Source organism: Camellia sinensis, chromosome 4 (genome assembly GCF_055761805.1).
Source record: "Camellia sinensis isolate YWXY chromosome 4, ASM5576180v1, whole genome shotgun sequence".
NCBI lineage: Eukaryota > Viridiplantae > Streptophyta > Magnoliopsida > Ericales > Theaceae > Camellia > Camellia sinensis.
Window position 1 is genome coordinate 175,976,181 of NC_138964.1, and position 7,598 is coordinate 175,983,778.

Here is a 7,598-nt window from a genome sequence, read left to right on the forward strand (position 1 = left end):
AAGAGAGAGTAGAGAGAGATAGAGAGAGGAGTGTGGACCCCACTTTTACATGGATACTCTCCACATCATTAAAATTCCATTAAAACTCTTAAATCAAAGCTCTCAAACATTATTCTATCTCTAAATATCTTGTAAAGGCACAAAAGTGTATTCAATGCTAACAAATATCTACGACTCATTAACTAGGGTTACAATTGAACAGAATCGCTTGTAAACAGATTCGAACTCGACTCGGTAAAAACTTGTTTAAACTTGGTTTGTTAATTAATTAATTATTATTTTTTTTTTTTTTGCATTTGAATTCAAGTTCCAACTCGTTAAATTTTTAATAAACAAGTCCAAATATATTAAAACTCGACTCGTTTAACATTTATTATTTATATATTAAATAATGTAAAACTATATATAAAAAATAAGATAAATATGTTATTTATATATTTAAATTATATAAATGCAAATAATAGTTAACTATAAATAGTACATTTATATAATAATTGTGATAGATATTATTATTTTGATAAAATATTAACTTTTTTTAAGTATGTTTATATATATATTGTATATATAATTATATAATTAATATTTTAATTGTAACTTTAGTCTCAGAAGCAAGTGTGAGTTTATAAATTTTTTGGCTCATTAAGGCTCATGAATAGGCTCGAGCTCGAGTTAAACCTAAGCCAACTCAACTCGAGCTCAATTCGTTAAATTTTTATTGAGCTCGAACTCCAGTTCGAATTCATTAAAATCTTAATAAATGAGCCTAAACACACTAAAGCTCAGCTTAACTCAACTCATTTGCAACCCTATCATTAACAAGGTTCATTAGAAATATTAGCTAGTGTTAGCATAAACAACTTATTGTACGGACATTAAAAAATAAATAAATAAATAAATTGATGAAGAAATCTAACAAAGAAAATTATCAAAACCACCACATGATTGTCATCTGCAAGACAACACCCTCAGCTGTAGCCGGGGGCCCTTTGACGCTCAAGTCAATCTTCCAATATTACCAAAATATTTAATGGACTAATTCATAGAGAGATTGTGTATCTCAACCTTTTGGGTAGTTTGAATGTTTTAGAAGTCTTATGCCGAACAATCTCTGGTTGTTTAGGACTTCTATATCAATAAGATTTCATCTCCTGATAAGTTTTGCATAATATAAAACACTAATATGGTGTTTGATAAGAATTCGATAACTATCATACATGTAATAATTCACAATAACGTCACGTGGTAGTGTCAAGACCCTCGTGACAACTTATGATTGGCATTTGGCATCAAAAGTGCTAAGTTGTAATTGACCAGTTGTCAGTTTGGTTTTAAATATTTTAATGGCCGACCCATTTGATAGGATTTAAGGCTTAATTTGATTTGGTTAAATGTTTTAATGTTTGAGCCTTTAACTTGTGTTTTAAGGATACATATTAAGTAAATTTAAAAAAAATTATATATATATATATATTTATATATATATATTTATTACAATTATTTTTAAGTAGAATGTACGATTCTTTTAAATTTTTTAACATATATTTTAAGAACACATAGTAATAAAATTCACAACGTTTTATACTATGTTTGTATTGAAGAAATGTAAAAAAGAAATGAATGGAAACTCGTGGCTTCCCTTTGTTTAATAATACTTAATTAATCAACAAATATGGATATCATCCAAACGGAATTCGACAAAATATAAGGTTCTGAATTTAGGGTGATGCTATACCATGCATCGGTTATGAGGATATTTGATTTTATATTATAACTAATATTATATAGATCATAATCATTATCATATTAGTTCATAATTTAGTTATATTTAGTTATTCACACATTCCATATTATCTTATAACTACCACATAATTAAATTATTTTAATAATTTAATTTTGAATTGGCAACCGGTGTAACCGGTTACCAAAAAGAGGGCAAAGAGGGATTCCAACATCACATATCTCATAATCACTAGTCACATATCTCATAACCAACATCACATATTTCATAACTAATAGTCACATATCTCCTAACCAATACCATTTTTTTATAACCAACATTACATATCTCATAACCACTAGTCACATATCTCATAACTAACACCATTTTACTCATAACCACACCACTTTGTTTATAACCAATATCACATATCTCATAAACATCGATCACATATCTCATAACTATTACTCACATAAATCATAACCACATCTCATAACCAACCCCTTTGAGTCATAACCAACGTCACATATTTCATAACCACTAGTCATATATCTCATAACTAATAACCCTTTTGCTTATAACTACACCACTTTGATTATAACCAATATCTCATATCTCATAACCACTAACACATATAGCATACCCAAACCCCATTTGACACCACTTTGCTCATAACCAAAATCACATATATTATAATCACTAATCAAATATCTCATAACCATTACACACATATTTCATAACCAATATCACATATATCATAACTACTAATCACATATCTCATAACCACACCACTTTGATCATAACCAACATTACATATCTCATAACCACTAATCATATATCTCATAACCAAACACCTTTTGACTTATAACTACATCACTTTATTCATAACCAAAATCACATATATGATAATCATTAGTCATATATCTCATAACCTTTACCCATTTATGTCATAACCACATCTCATAACTAACATTATTTGCCTCATAACTAACATCACATCTATCATAACCATTAATCACATATCTCATAACTACTATCCACATATAGAGGTGTAAATTTGGCCCATGAGTTCGCGGCACACCCCAAGTCCAGAAATTACTCTCTCTCTCTCTCTCTCTCTCTCTCTTTCTCTCTCTCTCGTTTGGGCTAAAGAAAGGGTCTAGGGATTTGCCAAAAATAATTAATGAGGGAATTTTGATTTTGTCAAAATTTGGATGTTTGTTCCGAATTTTTGGAGAAAATAGGGCTGAAATTATATAATAATCATTATAAAAAAAAAACAAAATTAAAACATTTATGAATAGAGTCTTATAATAAAATACATTATTAATCTATAATTTTGTCAATTTATACTTAATTTTTTTTAATATAAATCATTCATCTATTTTTATTAAGTAAAATTAATAAAACAGACTATTCTACTCATCAACTACAAAATGTATAACCACACTATTAATTGGCGTAATAAAAATATTTAAAATTTTAGAAACCACAAATATCATAATCAAATTACAAAGTTTTGTAATATAAAACACAAAATATATAACGCCATCACTAATTGACATAACAAAATTGTTTAAAATTATAGAAAATCACAAATGACGTAACTAATTCCCAAAATTTCGTCATTAACCAAAAATTATGTAACTATCCACTAATTGGTGTAACGAAAACATCTAAAAATCTTAAAAACCACAAATGTCATAACCAACTCACAAAATTTAATAATATCAACTACAAAATGTGTAACTGCACCACTAATCACCATAATAAAAATAATCAAAATTTTTACAAATCACAAATGTTATATCCAACCCAAAAAATTTCATAACATCAATCACAAAATGCGTGACAACACAACTAATTGATGTAGCAAAAATATCTAAATTTTTTATAAATCACAAATATTATAATCAAGCAACAAAGTTTCATAACAATTATCATAAAATGACTTAACAAATCACTAAAAATCTTAGAATCAGCAATCGGGATCTCTCATATTAAATAATTTAATTAACGACTTAAAGCCATGAAACAGAAAATTAGAGTGTAGACACCCCATTTTTGACCGACTTTAAGACTCAGACGTCATCGATTGAGCGCCTGGTGATGACACATGTTGTGCTCGTTCTAAGGTTACAGAGTCTCGGCTGAGAGCCTTGCTTCCGGACCTCGGGACTCTTTTGGGCTTTGCCTCGGTTTGTGAACCAAGTTTTGTTTTCTCTTACCGAAGGGAGGGAGAGGTCTCGTAGACCATCTCTCAATGGCCATAGGCTACTTTTCGTGGTCGTAGACCACTATTCCCGTTTGGAGACCGGTTTTTGATTTTCGGAGCCATCGGCCGTGTGCCTCGGTTCGGGACCGCTTAACTTTCTCCGTTTGGCACGATTTTTGGAGAGCTTGAACATTTTGAACCTTTGTTTTAGCTTCTTGAGGAAGCTTGAACCTTTTGAACCTTCGTTTTAGCTTCTTGAGGAAGCTTGAACCTTTTGAACCTTTGTTTAGCTTCTTAAGGAAGCTTGAACCTTTTGAACCCTTATTTTAGCTTCTTGAGGAAGTTTAAACCTCTTGAACCTTTGCTCTAGCTTCTCCAAGAAGCTTGAACCCTCTTGTTACTCAATAAAAGAGGGCCTCCCTCTCCTTTATAGAGGTTGAAAAAAAATTTGTCTAAGGAAAAACACATATATCTCTCTATATCTCTACATTCTAGGCTTAGAAAGGGTATTTGTTCTTGGCCTTTAACACCACACCTCATAACCACACACCTCCACCATTGATCTAAGGTTCTTGGAGGGTCTTGAGAGGTCTCAAAGAGCTGGTTTTTGGTCCAAGAAACTGTTGGTTTTGCTGAAGCTACAAGGGTAGCACACTATTCCCTCTTTTAAGCTTTATTTTGCTCCATCTTTTAGCCATACTTGTAAGCATATTTGAGCTTTGTTTTAAACTAAAAAAAGTCTTTTTTTGAGACCCTTAACATGTTTGTTTAAGATCATTTTTATGTTGGGGGTCATCTACCCCCTTACATGCTTCATTTTACCTTGTTTTGAGCCATGCCTTAGAGCATTTGTGTTGGCCTTTGTTTGGCCTTTTAGCCACTGAAATCCAATGGATTTTTAGTGGCTAGCATGCTATTTTGAGTATCAAAATCAGAGAGGGGTGACCCTCTCTCTCCTTGTTTTGTTTTCTAGCATTTTGGGCCTTACAAAGGAGCCCTTATTTGCATGCTTCCAAGCCATGTTTCAAGCCATTTTTGATGAGTTTTAGGACCTGCATAGGCTCTGTCCAGAGCTTGTTTTGCCATATTGGATGTCCATCTTGCATGTGTAGAATAACCCTCTTCATAGCATATCAAAGGAGCATCTCATTCTTGTATGCATTAACCATGTTTCAGTGGATTTTTGGACTTTATTTGGCATGTCATACCTCTGAATTTTGCTGGTTTAGTGGCCTCTTGATTGCCTCACATGCTTGTAGTGCAAATCTTCTTTACTAGCTTACATTGCATGCTATTTTGGCTTTTGATTCTAGCACTTTTTGGCCATGCCTTAAACTGATTTTGTGCATGTTTTAGACTGCCTTAGTTCTGTTTTTGGGCCTCATGGTCGAATGATGTTTTCTATGCATGGTTGTAGTTCAATACCCTTGCCTAGCTTTGAGTTTTGAAGCCTATTGCATGCGTATTTTGAGGTGTTTCCATGTTTTGGAATCATTGTGAATCATATTTCAAAGCTTATATGTATGCCATATTCCCATGTTTTCCACTCTTTAAATGTGTTTGAGAGTTATGCATGAATACCTCATTTTTGGGCCATTGCATGAGCTTCATTTCCATGCTTTGCGAGCCATCATTTTAGTCCATATTTGCTACTATTTTGGCCTGCATAAGGACTGGTTAGGGCTGGTTTGGTCATTTGAGTATTGCTTTGCATGCCTGTAGTGTAATCCACTTCACTAGTTTCGGTATTTGGGCCATCTAGCATGCATTGTGTGAGGTGTTTGCATGATTCAGGACCATCTTGCATGTCATTTCAGAGCTGGAAAATATGTGGTTGTATGCCATATTTCATGCTTACCATGCTTTGGTGGAGTTGCACTTTGTGCCTTAGGTTTGGTCCCTTGCATTTGTGCATGTTTGCATGTGCGTTGTTGCTTCATTTTCATCATGTATGGCCACTGATTTGAGTTTGGCTGAGGCCCATTCATTTTAGATTAAGTCCATCTTGCATTATGTATGCCATATCCATGTTGTCGCATGCTTGATTGTCGCATTGTGTATGCCTTGTTCATGTCTTCGTGCATTACCATCTTCGTATGTGCATTGCGTATGCCATATAGTTCATGTGCATTGAGTATGCCATTCTTAGTTCATAGCATTGTGTATGCTAGTTGCATGTTTGCATATCATCCCTCGCATGCTAGCATGATTAGGTTGTATTGCGTTTAGGGTTGCATGCTAGTCGTATTGTGTATGCAATGTATATTGCATTGTGTTTGGAATTGGGTTTAGTCCAAACACGGGAAACGAGGAACGTTTCGTACTCTAAGTGACGAAACGTGCCTCGATTCTCAGTCGCCGACACTCCGGATTACCCATGATGGAGTTTAGGCCTTGTTGTGTTTATATGTGCATTCATTTTACATCGAGTCGTGCAATCCGACTCATCGGCCATCATGCATCGAGATGCGTGATTGGTGGTACGAGGATTGAGGACTACACTCCCTGGAGCTTGTGCAATGATTGGGAGAATGGTCATGCACACATATGTTGAAAATACTTTGCCATGCCCCTTTCTCGCTCTCTGTTGTAGTAAATCGGAAACCAGCAGCAAAAACTAGTCAGCAGCCTTCTGGAGCTTTGTACAGTGTTCTGGGACCAGTTGCAAATAGAGGCAAATCGGGGCATCGCGATGGATTTCTCGATAAGGCGACTTGAGCATGCATGCATCCCTATCATTCGGAACAGAGCTGAGGCAGTCCATTTTGTTTAATTTGCATGCTAGTTTCCTTACTTACTTAGTTAATTCGTTAATTAATTAATGTTGTGTAATAATTAGTTTAATTAGCTTAGATTAGCTAGTTTATTCTGTACTATTCATTCAGACCCTCCGAGGAGGGCAATGTCGTAATAAGTGTGCGCGTGTGTGTGATGCATGTCTTCCAATCCCACGTCTTTCTCCCTTTTATTTACCAGCTTAGGATAGTTAGTTTAGGGCACGTTTCAATTAACATACTTATGCTCGCATGTTTGCATTCATTTATCTGTCTCGCATACACCGGGCTTGATGCATCATACTAACTGTATTGTATTTCAATTTCAAGTTGAATACGTGTATCAGTTGTTGCATTTCATATGCCATTTTAGAATAGCTAAGCCTATCTTAGTTGCATTTTTGCATGTGTTGCATTAGGCATTTCAGTATAGTTAGGATTCATGCATGATTTCTAATTAGCTTCTTTCTTTGGTTTGGAGTACTCGGTAAGTATTTATGCTTTAGCATCCTTGCATGTGTGTGAGTGACTGCCACGATAGCATGCTTACCATGAAGCTATTTGCTTATGTGATATAACTGCCTGAATGCCTATGGGTGAATGTTGGGTTATTTAAATTGGAACAATTCACCAATTGAGAGTTTTAAGCCCACTTGAGAGTAGCAAAATCATGTTTTCTTAAACCCACTTGAGGGTGGCATATCCACATCTTAGCCTACTTGCAAGTAGCACCATCAAATCATCTTTCAAATAAACAAACATAAAATATTTTGTTCCAACTCAAATGATTCAGTCTATACTTGTATGTTGTGTGCATCACATAGTAATTCTAGGTTAATAACCGGAATAAGAGCACATAATGTTTTCAAAACTCGATATCATGGTTAGTAGA